The following is a 23,279-nucleotide window of genomic DNA, read 5'->3' as shown; positions in this document are numbered from 1 at the left end:
GATAAACTCAACTATAAGAGACTATTATGAGCAATTATATGCCAACCAATTAGGCAATCTGGAAGAAATGGATGCATTACGAGAAACATATGAACTACCAAAACTGAGACAGGAAGAAATAGAAAACCTGAACAGATGCATACCCACTGAAGAAATTGAATCAGTAATCAAAAATCTCCCAAAAACAAGAGTCCATGGCCGGATGGCCACCCAGCAGAATTCTACCAAACATTTAAATAAAAACAAATACCTCTTCTCCTGAAACTGTTCCAAAAAATAGAAATGGAAGTAAAATTTCCAAACTTGTTCTATGAGGCCAGCATTACCTTGATCCCAAAACCAGACAGACACCCCACTAAAAAGGAGAATTACAGACCAATATCCCTGATGAACATGGATGCGAAAATTCTCACCAAGATACTAGCTAATGGGATCCAACAGTACATTAAAATGATTATTCACTACAACCAAGAGGGATTTATTCCTGGGCTTCAAGCGTGGTTCAACATCCACAAATCAATGTGATACACCACATAAATAAAAAGAAAGGTCAAGAGCCATATGATCTCAATAGATGCAGAAAAAGCATTTGACAAAATACAGCATCCTTTCTTGATAAAAACTCTCCACCATGTAGGGATAGAGGGACCATACCTCAATATCATAAAAGCCATATATGAAAAACCCACAGCGAATATCATCCTTAATGGGAGAAAACTGAGAGCTTTTCCCCTAAGGTCAGGAACACGACAGGGATGTCCACCCTCACCACTGTTGTTCAACATAGTACTGGAAGTCCTAGCCTCAGCAATCAGAAAACAGAAAGAAATAAAAGGCATCCAAATTGGCAAAGAAGTCACACTTTCACTCATCACAGACGACATGATACTCTGTAGGAAAAAAAAAAAAAAAGGACTCCACCAAAAAATTGCTAGAGCTGATATAGGAATTCAACGAAGTCCCAGGATCTAAAATCAATGCACAGAAGTCAGTTGCATTTCTATACACTAACAATAAGGCAGAAAAAGGAGAAATCAAGGAATCCATCCCATTTCCAATTGAACCAAAAACAATAAAATACCTAAGAATAAACCTAACCAAAGAGGTAAATGATCTGTACTCTGAAAACTATAGAACACTCATGAAAGAAATTGAGGAAGACACAAAGAAATGGAAAAATGTTCCATGCTCATAAATTAGAAGAACAAATATTGTTAAAATGTCTATGCTACCCAAAGCAATCTACACATTCAATGCAATCCCCATCAAAATACCATCAGCGTTTTTCACAGAGCTGGAACAAACAATTCTAAAATTGTATGGAACCATAAAAGATCCCGAATAGCCAAAGGAATGTTGAAAAAGAAAATGCTGGAGGCATCACAGTTCTGACTTCAAGCTGTATTACAAAGCTGTGATCATCGAGACAGTATGGTATTGGCACAAAAACAGACATAGATCAGTAGAACAGAAGAGAGAACCAGAAATGGACCCTCAACTCTTTGGTCAACTAATCTTGGAGAAAGCATGAAAGAAGATCCAATGGAAAAGAGACAGTCTCTTCAACAAATGCTGTTGGGAAAATTGGACAGCCAGATGCAGAAGAATGAAACTGGGCTACTTTCTTACACCATATATAAACTCCAAATGGATGAAAGATCTAAAGGTTAGACAGGAATCCATCAAAATCCTAGAGGAGAACACAGGCAGTAACCTCTTTGACCTTGGCTGCAGCAACTTCTTGCTAGACACGTCTCCAAAGGCAAGAGAAACAAAAGCAAAAATGAACTGTTGGGACTTAAAAGATAAAAAGCTTTTGCACAGCAAAGGAAACAATCAACAAAACTAAAAGGCAACCTACTGCATGGAGCACTGGGTGTTATATGAAAACAGTGGATTGTGAATCACCACATCAAAAACTAATGATGTATTGTATGGTGACTAACATAACATAATAAAATTTAAAAAAAACTTAAAAAAAAGGCAACGTACAGAATGGGAAAAGATATTTACAAATGTCTTATCAGATAAAGGGCTAGTATCCAAAATTTATAAAGAACTTATCAATCTCAACACCCAAAAAACAAACAATCCAGTCAAGAAATGGGCAGAAGACAGAACAGACATTTCTCCAAAGAAGACATAAAAATGGCCAACAGACACATGAAAAAATGCTCCACATCACTTGGCATCAGGGAAATACAAATCAGAACCACAGTGAGATACCACCTCATGCCAGTCAGAATGGCTCAATTAACAAGTCAGGAAACAACAAATGTTGGCGAGGATGCGGAGAAAGGGAAACCCTTTTGCACTGGTGGGAATGCAAACTAGTGCAGCCACTCTGGAAATCAGTATGGAGGTTCCTCAGAAAGTTAAAAATTGAGCTATCCTATAACCCAGCAATTATACTACTAGGTATTTATCCAAAGGATACAAGCATAGTGATTCAAAGGGGCACATGCATCCCAATGTTTGTAGCAGCAATGTCCACATAGCCAAAATATGGAAAGAGCCAAGATGTCCACCCACAGATGAATGGATAAATGAGATATGGTATATACATATACAATGGGATATTACTCAGCCTTTAAAAAGATTAAAATCTTTCCATTTGCAATGACATGGATGGAACTAGAGGGTATTATGCTAAGTGAAATAAGTCAGTCAGAAAAAGACAAATATATGATTTCCCTCATATGTGGAATTTAAGAAACAACAGATGAACACAGGGGAAGGGAAGGGAAAATAAAAGAAAATGAAAACAGAGAGGAACACAAATCATAAGAGACACTTAACTCTAAGAAACAAACTGGGTTGCTGGAGCAGAGGTGGGTAGGTGGATGGGGCATTTGAGTGATGGGCATTAAGAAGAGCACTTGAAGTAATGAGCATTGGGCGTTGTATGCAACTGATGAATCACTAAATTCTACCCCTGAAACTAATAATACACTATATGTTAACTAAATGGAATGTAAATAAAGAATTTTTTAAGAAGTGAATACTTGGTGTTGTATGGAAGTGTTGAATCACTATGTTGTACACCTGAAACTAATATTACCCTGTATGTTAACTAACTGGAATTTAAATAAAAAACTTTTAAAAAGAAGTAAAATTATCTGTTTCCAGATTACTTGATCTTATATGTAGAAAATGCTAAAGATTTTGCACACACATTTACACACACTGGTAGAACTAAAGAACAAATTCAGCAAAGTTGAAGGATGTAAAATCAAAAATTAAATATGAGTTGTTTTTCTGTACATGAACTGTGAACAATTCAAAAAGGAAATTAAGAAAACGATGTCATTTACAAGAGCATCAAAATAATACAATACTTAGAAATAAACCTAACTATGGAGGTGAAAGACTTGTACACACAAAAATAATAAGGAAATATTGCTGAAAGAAGTTTTAAGACACAAATAAGTGGAAAGACATCCCATATTTATGTATTTCAAGGTTTAATATTATTAAGATGGCCATACTACCTAAAATGCTTTACTGATTCAATACAGTCCCTATCACAATCCCAACATATTTTTTTCAGAAATAGAGAAAACATTCTAAAATCCATATGGAATCTCAAGGGAACTCAAATAGCCAAAACAACTTTGAAAAAGAACAAATTTGGAGCACATATTTCCTGACTTCAAAACATTACAAAGTTACAGTAATCAAAATACTGTACAGGCATAAGACAGACAAATAGACCAATGGAATAGAATAAAGATCCTAGCAATATGTCTTTGCATATATGGTCAAATTATATTTAACAAAGGTGCCAAGAACATTTAATGGGGAAAGGACGTCTTATCAACAAATAGAGGTGGGAGCTTTTCTGCCTGCTTCTCCTCCCACTGAGTGCCACCCAGGCTGTACCATGGACTCAGAGCTCCCAGCTCTTGCTAATCTAGCACCACCCTCCTCTCTCTCCAGCTTCTATTATAATCATCCACCCGGACCTCATCAGCCATGATGAGATGTTCTCCAATATCTACAAGATCTAGGAGATCATGGATGGCCTGTGCCTGGAGATAGAGGGGAAGATGGTTAGTAGGACAGAAAGTAACAATGATGACTTGCTGCTCATTGGTGGAAATGCCTCCACTGAAGGCCCTGAAGGCAACAGTACTGAAAGCACAGAAATCACTGGTGCTGATATTGTCATGAACCATCACTTGCAGGAAACCAGCTTCACAAAAGAAGCCTAAAAGAAGTACATCAAAGATTACATGAAATCAATCAAAGGCAAACTTGAAGAACAGAGGCCAGAAAGATGAAAATCTTTTATGACAGGGGCTGCAAAACAAATCAAGCACACCTTTGCTAATGTCAAAAAAAACAGTTCTTTAATGGTGAAAACATGAATCCAGATGTTTACTTTGCTGGACTAGCATAAGGATGGTGTGACCCCATATATGATTTTCTTTAAGGATGTTTTAGAAATGGAAAAGTATTAAGGAAATGGCTGTTACTTTGGATATATCACCTGTTGTCATAACTGGCTGATGCTCTTCATCCACACAACACCAGGACTTAGACAAATGGCACTGATGTCATCTTGAGCTCTTCATTTATTTTGACCTTGATTTATTTGGATTGGAAGCATTGCTTTTTTTTTATTATTATGTTCATTTAGCCACTGTATAGTACATCATTAGTTTTTGATGTAGTGTTCAATGATTCATTAGTTAGTTGTGTATAACACCCAGTGCTCATCACAACATGTGCCTTGTTTTTAAGAGAAAAAACAGGTCATGTAGGTTGTCTAAAAATAAATTGCATTTAAATTCATTTGAGAGAGTGTCTCATAGTTTAATACATATTTAAATCCATCTTGTGTAATGTCCTGGAGAAGCTAGAGCCTGGTTGTAGACTACTGCTAGGAAGTATAAGACTGCCTGCAGATAATTTCTTCACTGAAAAAGTACTCTGGGACAGGTATATAACAAACAAGAACCAAAAGTTTTAATTCTGAGTTCAAGTAAAGGGAAAGACCATGCTCATAGCTGTGCCAACACTTGAAGTGGATTCCTTACACATTTCATTACCTACAAATGGAAATAGTCAACTCTGGAAGAGATTACCAAAAGAATGAAAAGAGCCTAATACAGTTGGAAGCAAAAACAAAAACAAACACACACACAAATGGTGATGGAAAACTGGGTATCTACATCCAAAAGAAATTGGGGCCCTTATCTTGTACCATATACAAAAATTAACTCAAAATGGATTAAAGATCTAAATGTAAGAACCCAAATTTTAAAATTCTTATAGAAAACAAAAGGGGAAATCTTCATAAATTGGACTTAGCAATGATTTCTTCAATATGACACCAAAAGCACAAGCAACAAAAGCTAAAGTAGACAAATGGGACTACATCAAACAAAAAAACTTTTGTGTATCAAAGAGCACAATCAACAGAATGAAAGGTAACCTATGGAAGGGGAGAAAACAATTGCAAATTATATATCTAATAATGGATAAATATTTAGAATTTATAAAGAACTACAACTCAACAACAAAAAAATCAAATAATTTGATTAAAAAATGGGTAACAAACTTGAATATACATTTCTCCAAAGATGATATACAAATGGCCAACAAGCATATGCAAAGATGCTCAACGTCACTATGCATCAGAAATGCAAATCTCTACATCAAAAACTAATGATGTACTGTATGGTGACTAACAACATAATAAAAATTTTTTTAAAAAGAAATACAAATCAAAACCATTATGTGATACTACCTTATACCCATTAGGATGGCTACTATAAAAAGAAAAACACATAACAACAAGTTTCAGCAAGGATGTGGAAAATTGGAACACTTAAGAAATGCTAGTGGGATTATAAATGGTGCAACTACCATGGAAAACAGTATGGAGGGTCCTCAAAAATTTTAAAATAGAATGACCATACTATCTAACTATCCTACTTCTGAGTACATATCTGAAATAATTCAGGTTTTGAAGAGCTATCTCCAGGCCCATGATAATAGCAGCACTAGTCACAATAACCAAGAGGTTGCAGCAATTTAAATGTCCAATGCAAGATGAATGGATAAACAGAATGTGTATGTGTACAGTGGAATTTTATTCAACATTAAGAAGGAGAGAAATCCTGTCAGATGCTTCAACAGAAATGTAACCTTGATGACATGCTAAGTAAAATTAGCCAGTTACATAAATACGAATAGTGTATGAGTCTGCTTATATAATGTATATAAAATAGTCAAGTCATAGCTACATAAAAAGTAGTATTGTGGTTTCCATGGGCTGGGGAGAGGGAGAAAGCAGAGTTGATTAATTGGTATAGAGTTTCAGATTTGCAAGATGAAAAATTTCTGGAGATCTTTTCACAATAATGTGAATATACTTAATCTGCTGACCTGTACACCTAAAAATAGTTAAGATGCTAAATTTCGTTATTTATTTTTACCATAATAAAAAAAAAAACTCAAATACCTAAAACAAATAGAGATTGAATCAGTAATCAAAAACCTCTCAAGCAGGAAATTATTATACCAGACACTTTCACCAGTGAATTCTATTAGGCATTCAATGAAGAATTAATCCAATCCTTCTCAAATTCTTCCAAAAAATCAGAGAAATGCTTCCTAAAACTCTTTCTGTGAGGCCAGAATTACCATGATATCAAAATTAGATAAAGATATTACAAGAAAAAATTAAAACTAATACATTTTATAAATATAACACAAATATCTTCAACTTAAAAGTATATCAAATCCAAAAGCATATTAAAAAGATTATTCAGCATAACCAAATGGGATTTGTCCTGGGAATTCAAGGGTGTTTCAATATAAGGAAATAAATCAATGTAATACAATCCCACTCATAGAAATAAAGGAAGAAAACAATATTATCACTCAGTTGACAAAGAAATGCATTTGACAAATCTAATACCCTTTCATAATAAAAACTCAGAAACCTAGAAATAGAAGGAAAATTCACCAACATGATAACAGGTACTTGTGAGAATTCCACAGCTAACATGGTACTCAGTGGTGAAAGACAGGTTTCCTCTAAGATCAAGAACAGGTCAAGATTGTCAACTTTTACTGCTGTTATTCACCATTGTATTAGAAGTTCTAGCCAGAGTTATTCTATAAGAAAAAGAAATAAAAGACATACAAATTGGAAAGGAAAAAGTAAAATTATCTCTGTTTACTGCTGGTATGATCTTTTATACATAGAATCCCAAAAAAATCCACAACAAAGCTATTAGAGCTAATAATCCAGTTTAGCAAAGTTACAATGTAAAAGGATAACACTAAAAAATCAGTTGTGTTTCTATACAGCAGCAATGAACTATCTGAAAGGGAAATTAGGAAAGCAAGTAAAATTAAAATGACATCTGAAATGATTAAATAATAATTAAATATTTTACAACATATCTAACCACAGAGGTGAAAGATTTGTATGCTGAAAGCTATAAAATATTTTTTGAAGGAAATTTTAGCAGGCTTAAATAAATGGAAAGACATTGTGTGTTCATGGATACAAAGACTTAGCATTGTTAAGATGTCAGTGCTATCCAAAGTGATCTACAGATTCAATGCAACAAAAATTCCAACCCCCTTTTTCACAGAAATGGAAAATCTGATCCTCAAATTAATACAGAATTGGAAGGGGCTCTTAATAACCATAACAGTCTTGAAAAACAAAAAATTGGATGACTCACACTTCCCAACTTCAAAACTTGCTACAAAGCTACAACAATTAAAACAGTATGGTACTTGCACAAGGATACATAGACCAATGGAATAAAGTAGAGAGAGCCCAGAAATAAACAAAAAATCAGTAGTCAATTGGTTTTCAACAAAGATTCCAAGACCTTTTAATGGAGAAAAAACAGTCTCTTCAATACATGGTGCAGGGAAACTGAATATCCACATGCAGAAGAAGGAAGTTGGACCCTTACATTGTATAAAAAAATAATTCAAGATGAATTCATAACTTAAATTTAAGAGATAAAACTCTCAGAAGAAAACATTTGAAGGAAACTTCATGACATTGAATTTGATAGTGATTTCATGGATATGACACCAAACTGCACAGGCAAAACAACAAAAATAGATAAATGGGACTTCATCAAAATTAACAACTTTTGCACCTCAACAGATAATACCAAGAAAGTGAACAGATAACCTATTGAATGGGAGAAAATATTCGGAAATGATGTATCTGAAAAGTGATTAATATCCAGAATATGTAAAGAACTCTTAAAACTAAATAACAAAAAAATAAACAATCTAATTAAGAATGGGTAAAGAACTTGAATATACATTTTTCCTAAGAAGATATACAAATGGGTAATAGCACATGAAAAGATGTTTAACATCATTAGTCATTAGTAAAATATGAATCAAAACCACAATGACATACCATTTTATTTTATTTTTTATTTTGTTTTTATTTAAATACTAGTTAGTTAACTTATAGTGTAATATTGGTTCAGGAGTAGAATTTAGTGATTCATCATTTACATATAGCCCCCAATGCTCCTCACAACAAGTGCCGTCCCTAATACCCATCACCCATTTAGCCCATCCCCACCCACCTCCCATCCAGCAACCCTGTTTGTTCTCAATAGTTAAGAGTCTCTGAGGATTTGTCTCCCTCGTCCTTTTTCCTTCCTTCCCTTATGTTAATCTGTTTTGTTTCTTGAATTCCACATATGAGTGAAATCATATGGTATTTTTCTTTGACTGATATATTCCACTTAGCATAATACACTCTAGCTCCATCCACATAGTTGCAAATGGCAAGATATTCTTTTAATGGCTGAGTAATATTCCATTGTGTGTATATATATATATATATATATATATATATATATATATATATATACATACTACATCTTTATCCATTCATCAGTCAATGGACATTTGGGCTCTTTCCATATTTGGATATTGTTGATAATGCTGCTACATATCATTTTATACCTATTAGGATAACTGTAATTTTTTAAGGAAAGGAAAATACTGATGGTATTTTGATAGGGATTGCATTAAATGTGTAGATGGCTTTGGGTAGTATAGACATTTTAACAATATTTGTTCTTTGAATCCATGAGCATGGAATATAGCAAATGTTGGCAAGGATGTGGAGAAACTAGAACCCTTGTGCATTGCTGGTGGAAATGTAAAATAGTGCAGCTGGTGTGGGAAACAATTTGGCAGCTTCTTACATGGTTAAACATAGAACTACCATATGACCCAAGAATTTCACACCTAGCTGTATACCCAAAGTAATTGAAAGCAATGAATAAATAGATATGTCTATACTAGTGTTCTTGCATTGTTATTTACAATAGCCAAAAGGTGAATACAACTTAAGTGTCCATTAGTGGATGAATGGGTACACAAAATTTGATAAATACATACAATGGAATTTAATTTAGCCATAGAAGGAATAAGATTCTGATATATACTACACCATGGACTGACCTTGAAGAAATTATGTTTATTATTAAGGCAGGCAAAGAAGGGCAAATCCATGATTCCACTTGTGTGAGGTACCTAGAGTGGGCAAATTTATGGAGACATAAAGTAGAATAGTAGTTATTATTAGTAGTAGGAGCTTAGGGAAGGGGGGAAAAGGGAGTTATTGTTTATTGGGTATAGCGTTTTGTTGTGAATGATGAGAATGTTTTGGTATAAATAGTAGTGATGGTTATACAACATTGTGAATGTATTTAATGCAATTGAATTATACACTTAACAATGATTATAGTGATAAATATTATGTATGTATATTTTACCAGACTAAATTAATGGCATTTAGTCAAGTGTGACCTATTTGGAAAAAAATAACAAAATGTATTCCACCAAAATAAACTGTAATTGATTCAAAGACTTAAATGGAAATATTGAAACATAAAATTACCAGGACAATATATTAGAGATTTTTTTAACCTATATTCTTGGTGAGAGAAAATGCCATTGCAGGTTAGATAGAAATCAATGGGTACATAAAAAAAGATTGGTAAAGTTAACTGATAATGTTAACATAATTCATAATAACATAAACATTTGCTGGTGAATTAATCTTATATATAGAAAATCCTAAAAAAATCCACTAAAAACTATTAAAACTAATAAACAAGTTCAGCAAGTTTGTATGATAAAATATAAATATACAAAAATCACTTGTATTTCTATACAGTAGTAGTGAGCAAACCAATAATACAATTTTAAAAACAACTATATAATAGCATCAAAAAGAATTTTTTTTAAAAATTTAGGAATGCATTTAACCAAAAATAACTCAATCATAAAATGGTCATGGATTTAGATAGACGTTTCTCCAAGGAAGATATTAAAATGGCCAATAATCAGATGAAAAGATGCTCAACATCATCAGCCATCAGGAAAATGCAAATCAAAAACATAAGTAGATGCTACTTCACATTCACTCAGATGACTGGAATATAAAAGACAGATAATAGTAAGTACTGGCAAGGATATGGAGATATTGGAATCTTCATACATTGCTGGTGGGAATGTAAAATGGTGCAGTTGCTTTGGTAAACAGTCTGATAATTCTTCATATGGTGACCATATGTTCCAGCAATTCCATTCTTAGGTATACATCGAAGAGAAATGGAAATGGATACATATATCCAAACAAAATGTCCACAAATGTTTGTAGCAGCATTGCTCATAGTAGCCAATAAATGGAAACAACCCAAATGCCCATTTAACTGATAAATGGGTAAATAAAATGTGGTATATTCATATGATGGAATAATTTTTAGCAATAAAGCAATGAAGTAGTGATACATGTTATGACATGATAAGTGAAAGAAGAGAGCAACAAAGGACCATCTATTTTATCATTCCATTTATATGATCCATCCAGAACAGACCAAAGCAGATTAGTTGTTGCCTCTGGTTTGGGAGTAGGGGCAATGGAGTCTGACAACTAAAAGCTGAAGGGTATATTCTTGGGGTAATGAAAATATTACAAAGTCAATTTTGATGATTAATTTACAACTCTTTGAATATATTAAAAGTTATTGAATTGTACACCTTAAATTGGTGAATTGTATGGCATATGAATTGTATCTCAATAAAGCTGTTGTAAAATACTATAGACAAGTGAAAACAGCATATGATGGAAACACTAGTTAGAATATAGATGCAATTTATAGACTAGTTTTCAGATTTTACAAAAAAATAGTACAAATCAGTGGAGCGAATAACCCAATGGAAAACTGAGTAAGCAAATAGTAAAGAGTTAAGTTCACAGGAAATGAAATGAATTTGCAGTACTCAATGACAAGATTTAAGACCTTTTCTAGTTATTAGTATTGTTCACCAAGATTTCCTGCTGTTTAATTTTCCAGACACTTCGGTTTGCACTTCCTCCACTCATTTTAATTACAGCTTTGACCACATACCTAGCTTTAATCAATAAAATGGAACAGGAAGATTTTTGTCAATTCTGGGGAGAAACTCTTGGGGGTGCACTTTTAATAGCCACTATGATTTCTCATGATCTGTCTTCCTATTCCATGGTATCCAGTAATGCTCCATATAGTGACTATTTCATCAGTTTATTTTTTAAAGTTTTTATTTATATTTCAGTTAGTTAACACACAGTATAATATTAGTTTCAGGTATACAACATAGTAATTCAGTACTACCATCACAACAGCAAGTGCACTCCTTAATCCCCATCATCTATTTAACCCATCCCTTCACCCACCTCCCCTCTGGTAACCATCAGTTTGTTCTCTATAGTTAACAGTCTGTTTCTTTGTTTGCCTTTCTCTTTTCCCCCTATGATCATTTGTTTGCTTCTTAAATTCCACATATGAGTGAAATAATATGGTATTTGTCTTTCTCTGACTGACTTATTTCACTTAGCATAATACTCTCTAGCTCCATCCATATTGTTGCAAATGCCAAGATTTCATTCTTTTAGATAGCTGAGTAATATTCCATTGTATGTATGTATGTATACACACACACACACACACACACACACACACACACACACACACACCACATCTTTATCCATTCATCAGTCGATGGACATTTGGACTCTTTCCATAATTTGGCTATAGTTGACAATGCCGCTATAAACATCGGGGTGCAAGTATCACTTTGAATTAGTATTTTTATATTCTTTGGGTAATACCTAGTAGTGCAATTTTTGGATCTTAGGGTAGTTCTATTTTTAACTTTTTGAGGAACCTCTTTACTGTTTTCCAGGTGTTGGTGAGGATGTGGAGAAAAGGGAACCTCATCACTTTTATCTTAGTAAGCAGAGCCCCCAGCCAACATGTGTTGGGTATGTAGTGTGAACAAGAAATATATTTTTGTTGTTTTAAGTTACCGAAATTTAGTTTTTTGTTACTGCTACATAATGCATCATGTCCTGACTGATATGCTCATGCACAATCGTAGAAATACAAATCAAAATAATAGTATTCCAGTTTTTACCCATAATATTGACAAAAATAAAAATTTTGTAACAGCCAATGCTGGCAAAGTGTTTCTGAAATAGACACTTCCATTTATTGTTGGCATAGCATTCTATCTCCTGAGCTTGTCATAATTAACAAATTTCTGATACTCATGTATTTAAATTACACCTATTTTTCCCTATTATAAACAATTCTGTGATAAACATCCCTATGGCAAATTTCTGTTGCTAAATGATACATTTCACTTAGGTATTTTTATTTGTTTCAGTTCAGTTCAGGCCAGTTATAGTTTTTGCCCTCTTTCACCCAGCATGATCACCTGTGTAAATTCCAGAATATTTAGTACAGACCTTGAAAACCTGTGGATTGTATAGGTGTCTGTGTTTGCTGGTGCCTGGATTACTTTTCTCACTTTTTATGTTTCCATTAACACTTTTAGTGCACTCCCTCTATGGTGTTTTTCTTCTCTACAGTCATCCCATAGTTGAAGGGATAACAGAGGATTGCTGTACTTGTGGCTAAATTGATTTGCACATTCTTAGCTAGTTCCTTACAGAATATTCCTAGGATTAGAATTTCTAGTTCAGTTTCTGTTAAATAACTCTTAGTTGTAAAAAAAAAAAAAAAAATTACAATCACCTTCTGTCACTTCCTTTATGGGGGCACAGTAACACTTATCCAGTGGTTAATTTGAGGATTTGAACAAGGAAGAGGAATAAAGGGGCCTCCAGAGACTTAAGAAAAAATAACTGTCAGTACATCTTCAAATAACATAAATATAAAAGTATTGTATCCAAAACTTTTGTTTCTGCTGCAATATATAGAGCTCGGAAGTCATCACTCCCAAACTTACAAGAAAAAGCTGAACAAACTAAAACACCGAGTTTCTAGGACAAACTACCACCACCTTAAATTAGTATGTGGAGAAACAGACAAATTCAGAATCACAGTTGAGATTGGCTTACCTAAAGTAGAATCCACTGGAGCCATAAACTGGTAGGAACACTTAAATGGTAACTTTGATAAATTGCTAAAAGCTGAGTGTGGACCAGCAGGAGAGTGAGGTATTCTGTACGTCATAGTCTTAGATGGGCTTTTGTGGATTTGACCTTCAGGAAAACCATTCAGTTCTCATGGTGAAGAGCCAAGAAATGTCCCCTCATAGATACAGCAGAAGGAGAGGAAGAGTACCGTACATTACAGTTACCTACTCTGAATGGGAAAAGTCTAGAAGAGCATTATATCACCTGGGAAAAGGCATTTTTTTGTCAGTTCCAGCCCCATCTAACTTCCCTGTCTTGCTGTGGGAGGAAAAAGGTAAGAAACACTTGTGAGGTCACAGACCAGATGAAAATACACAACTCTTGCCCACTCTAGACTTCCTATCTCACCTAAAAGGGAAAAAAAAAAATCTGAGAAGCACTTGTAAGGATCACAGTCAGGGACAAAGGCTCACTACAACACTGAGACCTAATAATAAAACTATGGAATGCTTCCCATTTCCTCCACACCTTTCAATAAGGCTCATGTATAGTAACAGCAGATTAAGCTGAAGGAAGTTACATCTAAGACCTTATTTAAGAAAAAGTCTCTACCCTTATCCTCAGGTCCACAGTACTAACATCGTGTAATTCTGGAGTGATAAAGAAATTCCAAGAGTCACCTGCCTCACAGCTCCAGGAAGCAAGATATATATATCATCTTTATTTTTTTTTTTTTTGGACTCTGAGAAACATACATCATCTTTAAATGATTTTCTGCTTTTCCTATCATTTGTCCAAAGTCGAATATGATATGCTCTCTCACAATAATAATTTAATATTTTCCTCTCACATCCTCATCAGGCAGTCCATTTCTACACTTGATCTTAGCCAAAAGGCCGAGAAGCGATGAGGCAGTCCATTTCTCATCCATCTGTCTCTTGCTTCAATATGTCAATTTCTAACTTTATGGAGACAAAGCAGCTGTGCTATATTCAGCTTATAATAACCCTCCTACTTACAGCTACTTGTTCTCTCCTCAGTTTTATTTTACTCCTATAAAAATCCCTTCTCTTTTAATCTCTATTAATAGGTCCTTCACATCATTTTAATCAAAATATTTCAGGGTTTTCTATAACAACATTTCCCAGTTTCATTAGATGATGTTAAAAATGGAACACCCATTAGCATCCTGCTGACCTATTGTTCAATGGAATAAAATTTTGGAAACATGGCTCAGTGATGTTTGCACATTCCTCTTTAAATATTAAGATAAAAAGAGTGCCTGTCTGGCTCAGTTGGTAGAGCATGTGACTCTTGATCTTGGGGTCATGAGTTCAAGCCCCAAACTGAGCATAGAGCTTACTTTAAAATATTTTCTTAAAAATATTAAGATAAAAACTAAATTGTATCCTTGTAAGTACATCATTTATATCACATATAAAAAAGCCTTCTCAGCTGCAGCAAGGTCATATTTCTGGAAAACAAAAAATCTCTAAGGAAGCACAAAGATAAGAGGGGAGATAAAAACAAGGACATCAGAAGAAAATTTAGCCTCTGACATATATAGCCACAGCAGACAGTATACACAGTCTAACTTCGCTATCCATATAAACATAAAACCTCACACTAAAGGCCTATTTACATCAGTTTCCTTAACCTATATTGTTTGTCTTTTAACCAAACTTTCAAGGCATACCAAAAGCCAAAAAAACAAAAACAAACAAAAAAATACACACACACACACACACACACACACACACACACACACACACACACACACTCTATCAAGAGACAGAGCAAGCATCAGGACCATATTTAGATATGGTAGAAATTTTGGAATTATAATACCAGGATTTTAAAACAACTATGGTTAATATGCTAAGTGCTCTAATGGGAAAAGTGGATAACATTCAAAAACGGATGGGTAATATAAGCACAGAGATAGAAACCCTAAGAAAAAATTCAGAAGTTAAGCTAGAAATCAAAATTAGTGTAAAAGAAATGAAAACTGTCTTTGATGGGTTCTCAATAGACCATACATGGCTGAGAATAGAATCAATGTGCTTCAGGAAATGTCAGTAGAAACTTCCAAAAGAGAATGCAAAGAGCTAAAGGAGTGAAAAAGACTAAACAGAATATCCATGAGCTGGGAGACAATTACAAAAGATGTAATATACATGTACTAGAAATATCAGAACAAGAGAAAAGAGAGAAAGGAACAGAGGAACTATTTGAAGTAATAATGGTTGAGACTTTTCCAAAATTAATGGCACAGTCCAAGCCACAGATCTAGGAAGCTTAGAAAACATAAATCAGGATAAAAACCAGAAAAGATATACCTGTGCATATCATATTCAGATGGAGGAATATCTGGGGCGCCTGGGTGCCTCAGTCAGATAAGTGTCTGACTCTTTATTTCTACTCAGGTCATGATCTCAAGGTCATGAGATTGAGCCCTTCATCAGGCTCTGCAGTGGGCTTAGAGGCTGCTTAAGATTCTCTCTCTCCCTCTCCCTCTGCCCCTCCTCCCCCACTAGGGCTCTCTCTCTAAAATAAAAAATGGCAGAATATCAAAGACAAAGAGAAAATATTGAAAAAAAAAACAGAGAAACCAACCACATTACCTATAAAGGAGCAGGGTAAGAATTACATCAGATGTCTCTTCAGAAACCTTGCAAGCAAGAAGAGGGTGGGGTGAAATATTTAAAGTGTTGAAGGAAAAAACAAGCACCGACCTAGAATTCTGTATCCAGCAAAATTACTCTTCCAATATGAAGGAAAAATAAAGACATTCTCAGACAAAAAGAGAGAGAGAGAGAGAAAATTTGTCCCCAGTAGACCTGTCCTGCAGGGGGGATTATAATCAAAATTCTTCAGAAAGAAGGAAATTTATATAGGTCAGAAACTCAGATCTCTGTATATATTTTTAAAAAGAGTATTAGAGAAGGAATAAATTAAGGTAAAATGAAATCTTATCTTTTTATTCTTAATTGATTTAACAGATAACAAATTGTTCAAAATAATATCAACAGCATGTGTGGTGATTAAAGCTTATAGACAAGTGAAATGAATGACAGCAATGTTATAAGGGATGAGAAAGAGGAATTGGAAATACTCTGTTATACAAAGTGCATGCACTACCTGTGAAGCAGTATGGTGTTATCTGAAAGTAAACTTGGATATATTGTAAATGTATATTGCAAATTCTAGGGCAACCACTAAAACAAAATAAAAACAGAAATATCATTGATATGCTAAGAGAGAAGATGATATATAAAATGTACAATTTAAAATAGAGAAGACAGAAAAAGAGAAAAAGAAACAAAGAAAAAGACAACATAGAAAACAGTAACAAATATGTAGATATTAATCCAACTATATCAATGATCACTTTAGACATCAATAGTCTAAATGCACCAATCGAAAGAGACCATCAGGGTAAGTTAAAAAAAAAAAAAAAGATCCTCTTTACATGTAACCTAAAAGAAACACACTTTAAATATAAAGAGATGGATAGACTAAAAATAAAGGGATAAAGAAAGAAATACTATGCTAACATTAAACAAATGAAAGCTGGAGTAGCTTTATTAATTTCAGACAAAACAGAATTCAGAGCATGAAACATTACCAGGATAAGGCGGGGGGGGGTGTTACATAATGATAAGAGGCTCAATTCTCAAAGACAACAATCTTTACTGTATATGCACCTAACGACAGAGTGTAGAAATACATGAGGCAAAACTGATAGAATTGCAAGGAAAAATAGAAAAATTCACTATTATAGTTGGAGACTCCAATACCCCTCTATCAGTAATTGATAGATTCAGTTGGTATAAAATCAGTAAAAACCAACTTGAATTGAACAGCACCATCAATCAAAAGGATCTAATTAACATTTATAAAATACTTCATCCAAAACAGTAGAATACATTCTTCTCAAGCTCACATGGAACATTCACCAAGATAGAACATATCCTGGGACATAAAACACCTTAGAAAGTTTAAAAGAATAGACATCATTCAAATTATGCTCTCAGATCACAATGGAATTAAACTAGAAATCAATTACAGAAAAATAACTGGAAATCCCTAAAATACTTGGATATTAACCAACACACTTCTGAATAACACCAAGGTCAAAGAACTCTCAAGGGAAACTAAAATATTTTGAAACAATTTTATGAAAAAATAATTTATTGGGCTGCCTGGGTGGATCAGTCAGTTAAACATCTGCTTTTGGCTCAGGTCATGATCCCAGTGTCCTGGGAGCGAGCCCCACACTGGGCTCCTTGTTCAGTGGGGAGCCTGCTTCTCCCACTCCCCCTGCTTGTCCTCTCTCTCTGTGTCAAATAAATACATAAAATCTTTAAAAAAGAGAGAATATAATTTATCAAAATTGTGGTATGCAGCAAAACAGTGCTTAGAGAGAAATTTATAGCACTGAATGAATATATTAAAAAATAAAAAAGATCTAACCATCAATAATCGAAGCTCCCATCTGAGGCAACTAAAGAAAGAAGAGCAAATTAAAGCCAAAGTAATCAGAAGGAACAAAAGATAATAAAAATTAGAGCTGAAATCAATGATATGAAAACAGGAAATCAATAGAGAAATTCAATAAAACAAAAAAGCTGGTTCTTTAAAAAGATTAATAACATAAGTCACTAAGCAGTTTAAGGAAAAAGGGGAAAACACAAATTGCTAATACCAGAAATGCTTCTATGGACATTAAGAGGATAACAACTTTGTCCAAACATTGATAACATAGAAGAATTGCAACAATTCCTTAAAAGACATAAGCTACCAAAACTAACACAAGTATAAATAGATAATCTGCATAAACCTAGAACTATTAAAGAAGTTGAAACAATGCTTAACAACCTTCCAAAAGAGAAAGCACTATGCTCAGGTTCACCAGTGAGTCCTACAAAACATTTAAAGAAGTAATCATACCAATTTTATCTAATCTCTCAAAATAGAAGTTGAGGGAATAAGTCCCCCCAAAATTCTGAGACTGGCATTACCCTAATTCTAAAACCAGGCAACTACATTACAAAAAGAGAAAACTACAGACCAATATATTTCATGCAGATAGGTGTAAAAATCCTCACAAAATATTAGCCAATAAACCCCAACAATGTATAAAAAGAATATACACTACAACCTAGTAGAATGTATTCTAAGTATGCAAGCCTGTTCAACTTTTGAAAGTCAGTTAATGTAATCAATCACATCAAAGGTTAAAGAAGAAAAACGATATGATCATGTCAATACAGCAGAAAAAGCATTTGGAGAAATTCAACACCCATTCATGATAAAAACTCAGAAAACTAGGAATGGAAGAGAATTCTTTAAACTTAATAAGGAGTATCTACAAGAAATTTACAGCTAACATAAGGGTAAGATGCTTTCTGCTGAGATCAGGAACAAGTAAAGGATATCCCCACTCACCATTCTTGTTTAACATGACACCGGAAGTCCTAGTTAATGCAATAAGAGAAAAAAGGAAATAAAGGTATAAAGATGGGGAAGGAAGAATTAAAACTAGTTGTTCACAGATGACATGACTGTCTTTGTAGAAAATCTCAAATAATCAACAAAAAGGCCCTGGAACTAATGAGCAATTATAGCAATTTTGCAGGATACACGGTGAATATAGAAATTTCATTTTTTCTTCTATACCAGCAATGAAAATTTGGAATTTAAAATTAAAAACACAATACCACTTATATTAGCACCAAAATTAAATAATTAGGTATAAATCTACAAAAATATGTACAAAATCTATATAAGGAAACCTGCAAAACACTGATAAAAGAAATCAAAGATCTAAATAAGTGGAAAGATATTCCATGAGCATGAATAGAAAGGCTCAATATTTTCAAAATGTGAGTTCCCAAATTAATCTATAGATTCAATGCAATCCCACTCAAAATCCCTACAAGTTATTTTGTGGGTATCAGCAAACTGATTCTAAAGTTTATATGGAAAGGCAAAAGACCAAGAATAGCAAACACAATACTAAAGGAGAACGAGGCAGAGGATAGACATTACCCAACTTCAATAATGTCCATAAAGCTACAGTAATGTAGACAGCGTGGTACTGCCAAAAGAAAAGACCAGTAGATCAGTGCAGCAGAAGAAAGAGGCCAGAAATAGATCCACACAAATATAATCTACTAGTTGTTGACAAAGGAGTAAAGGTAATTCAATGGAAAAACTACACTCTTTTCTACAAATGGTGATCAAACAACTGGCCACCTACGTGCAAAAAAAAAAAAATGAATCTAGACACAAATCTTAGATCTTTCAAAAATATTAACTCAAGGGGTGCCTGGGTGGCTCAGTCGTTAAGCGTCTGCCTTTGGCTCAGGTCAAGATCCCAGGGTCCTGGGATCCAGCCCCGCATCTGGCTCCCTGCTCAGCGGGAAGCCTGCTTCTCCCTCTCCCGCTCCTCCTGCTTGTGTTCCCTCTCTCGCTGTGTCTCTCTGTCAAATAAATAAAATCTTAAAAGAAAAATATTAACTCAAAATGGATCACAGAGCTAAATATAAAATGCGAAACTGTAAAACTCCTAGAAGCTGATCTAGATGACCCCTGAGTTTTGTGATGACTTTATAGATACAACACAAAAAGTGTAATCCATAAAAGAACATGTTAGTAAGTTGGATTTTTGTTAAAAATAAATCTTCTCTGCAAAATATTCTGTTAATAGAATGAAAAGCAAGCCAACAATTGAGAGGAAAAGCTTTGCAAAACAGACATCTGATAGAAAAGACTGGTATCCAAAATACAAAGAACATTTAAAATTACAATAAGAAAACTATCAACCCCATTAAAAAATGGACAATGAGGGGTGCCTGGGTGGCTCAGTCGTTAAGCGTCTGCCTTTGGCTCAGGTCATGATCCCAGGGTCCTGGGATCGAGCCCTGCATCAGGCTCCCTGCTGGGTAGGAAGCCTTCTTCTCCTCTCCCACTCCCCCTACTTGTGTTCCCTCTTGCTGTGTCTCTGTCAAATAAATAAATAAAATCTTTTAAAAAAAATAGGCAACAATCTGAACAGACAACTGACCAAAAAAGATAAAGAGATGGCAAATAAGCATGTGAAAAGATGCTCAAAATTGTATGTCATTATGAAATTGAAAATTAAAACAAAAAAGAGCCAACCTTAGCTAAATGGACCAAAAAAAAAGATCTGTGTCCATGGTGATTGAGATGGACAAGGAATACATCATGCCTGGTCCCCAGGCAAGGTGTATGCCAGTGTGAAAGTTCACATGCATGTTTGTGGGAAGTGGGGCGTGGGGCTGGGGGCAGAGCTGTAGTTATGAAGAATCAGCGCAGCTGCTTCTATATCTCAGGCTTAACAATTTGATTCTGAGATTTAGATTTCAGGGGCAAGTCAGGGCAACACAGGTGCTAGTGCAGTCACTGGGTATGGAACCATGGCTGCTGCAGTCTGTTAGACTGGAATCCATTGTAGGATGAATTAAATATTGCTTAGCAGTTAGACATAGATAATATCCTTTAATCTCATTTTTTTCTTGCTTTCTGACTTTAAAGATGAAATTTAACCTATCTGATCTGGTTTCCTCACCTGTTACATGAAGGTAGTAACAGTATATTTTGATAATATTCCATATTGACCACTATTGTTGTAAGTTAATGCACATAAAGATCTTAAAATAGGGCTTTTCTCAGTGCGAGAAATGTTAATGAGTAATAATGACTGTTCTTTAAATGAATTCACAATAAATTGTTCAACAGATATTTAAAAGTCTTACAGCAAAATCTGTCAGCTATTGGTAGATTCAACACTGTCAGAAAGATCTTGGAATCAAAATCCAGAATTATCAGAGAATTTTGTGCCAGTATGATTTTGAATATATCTGTAAATGTTAAGGATAAGAAATTGCATAAGATAGAAACTACAAGTAAATGTAGCTTCGACAAGAACAGAGATTTCTTTCATTTGTGTTTCTACCATATCTCCAGTGCCTAGGATAAAGAAGGTATTCATGTGTATTTCTTGAATGAATGAAAGGCACCAGAGACTTTAAGAAAGTGAAAGAACAGTTCAGGGAGGCAAGGAGATTCACACACACCCACAGATCCCAGCAGAGCTCAGACTCCCTTCTTCAAGCCTGGCATTCACCCAAGATAGTATGCTGTGGAATAAAGAAAAAAATGATCCACAGTTCAGCTAAAGTCATTTAAACAGCACAGTAAAAGCAGCCCTCCTCTGATAATTGACATCCATTGTCAGTCCAGATACTGTATAGAATCATCTCCAGATGGTTTTTTATCACCTAAATATTGCATAGTTACAACAAATGTTTAAAAACAAATAAAAGCTGAAATGAAAATATATGAAAATTCATGGTAAAATTATAGTTCCCTTTTCATCCTCAAAAGCGTCAGTGATTTTCAGCAAGTGGGGACTTTGTCCAAGATGAACCTCAGAGGCCATTGCAAAAGTCTCTTTTCTTTAGAAAACAAAGACAGGGGATTGCTGGAGAAGGTGGTTATAGGGGTAAGAGATGAGCCCCCGGAATTGATCTTCCCAGGGGTTGAAGGCCAAGTAAAGTAAGTCAAGGGGGATGGACTTTCAAGTCAAGATGGTGAGTAAATTTAGTTCCTACTGCTGCTGTAACACATTACCACATTCTTGGCGACTCAAAATAACACAAATGTATTAGCTTACAGCCTTGATGTTGGGAATACAAAAAGGACCTCCCTGGTCTGAAATGAAGGTGATGGTCAGGCTTCATTTCTCTGAGGGATCCTAGGGAGAATCTGCTTTTCTTGCCTCTTCCAGCTTCTGGAAGCTGCCTGCATTCCTTGGGCCCTGGCTTTGTTTCATCTTCAAAGCCAGCAATGGCCTATCCAGTCTTTCTCATGCTACTGTGATGTGACACTGACTCTTCTGCCTACTTCTTCCACATCTGAAGTACTTTTGTAATTACATTGGCCAGGAAGAGACCCAGCATATTTTTATTTTAAATTCAGCTGATGAGCAATCTCACTTCGATCAGCCATCTTACTTCTCCTTTGCCCTGTAACATCACATATTTACAGGTTCTGGAGAATAGGATGTGGACATCATTGAGGGACCTTTATTCAGCCTATCACAGTGAAAGTGCCATTTAATTGGGTTTAAAATGGGCACCAGCAGGTTGGTGCTCAACCACGTGCTTAAACACGTTGCTCTGTTTGCCCCGTGGAGCACAGAAAGGAAGGGCTCGAGACTAGAGGAAGGATGTAGGGGTAAAGGAATCAGAGGATTCAAAAACCACCAGGTGCTGACTTGGGAAGTAGGTACATGATGGGGCCTTCCTCCAAAGAATGGCTGGGGAAACTAGACAGGTGTGTATGGCAAGTGGCTGAGATCCAAGCTGGTTCTACTCCCTGCCACGTTTCCACACGGCCGAGGATCATGAGAGCTTGGATGTGACTGCAAGAGAAAACTTGATAGGTCAGTTGAAGAAGAGCCAGGACAAGCCCGACCCCTGGCCATGGGGGCAACAGACAGGAAATATCCTAGGACCCAGTGCGGGTCGTGCCTGGCGAAAAAAGGCCCTCTTTGGGCAACTGTGGGGACTGCGAAATGGCAAAAGCATGCTGCCAGTTTGAGTGGGGGGAAAACAGCAGTGTGGCAGAAAGAATGGAGGCAGAGCAGTGGTTGGTTTTCTCGGGGTAGAGGTGTAGATCTGCCTTCCTTTAGAAAAGGCGCAGTGGTGAGGCCTCGTGGGGGCCCCCCTCCCATCTTCCTCCCTTCAGTGGCCTCGCGAAGCAGTGAAGGAAGAACGTGGGACAGCCACCCACCCCAGAA

General features: G+C 35.2%; 1 protein-coding gene and 2 pseudogenes across 2 annotated transcripts in view; 2 read left to right on the top strand and 1 right to left on the bottom strand.

Moving 5' to 3' along the window:
- GPRASP2 (G protein-coupled receptor associated sorting protein 2) overlaps positions 1 to 23,279 on the top strand; it is a 77,249-nt gene that overhangs the window by 48,129 nt on the left and 5,841 nt on the right. The window contains exon 2 of one of the 2 annotated variants that reach the window (XM_035725468.1): positions 12,250 to 12,328. The exons of the other annotated variant lie outside the window; for it this stretch is intronic. The gene's annotated coding sequence lies outside the window, so the exon portion shown is untranslated. The remainder of the gene's footprint in view (positions 1 to 12,249; positions 12,329 to 23,279) is intronic. 2 annotated transcript variants of the gene reach the window in all.
- Positions 3,954 to 4,463, top strand: LOC113930463 (annotated as a pseudogene).
- LOC113931698 lies at positions 14,185 to 14,355 on the bottom strand (annotated as a pseudogene).

Source organism: Zalophus californianus, chromosome X (genome assembly GCF_009762305.2).
Source record: "Zalophus californianus isolate mZalCal1 chromosome X, mZalCal1.pri.v2, whole genome shotgun sequence".
In the NCBI taxonomy this organism is placed as follows: Eukaryota; Metazoa; Chordata; class Mammalia; order Carnivora; family Otariidae; genus Zalophus; species Zalophus californianus.
The sequence above is the reverse complement of the archived record's forward strand: the minus strand, read 5'-3'. Positions and strand labels throughout refer to the sequence as shown.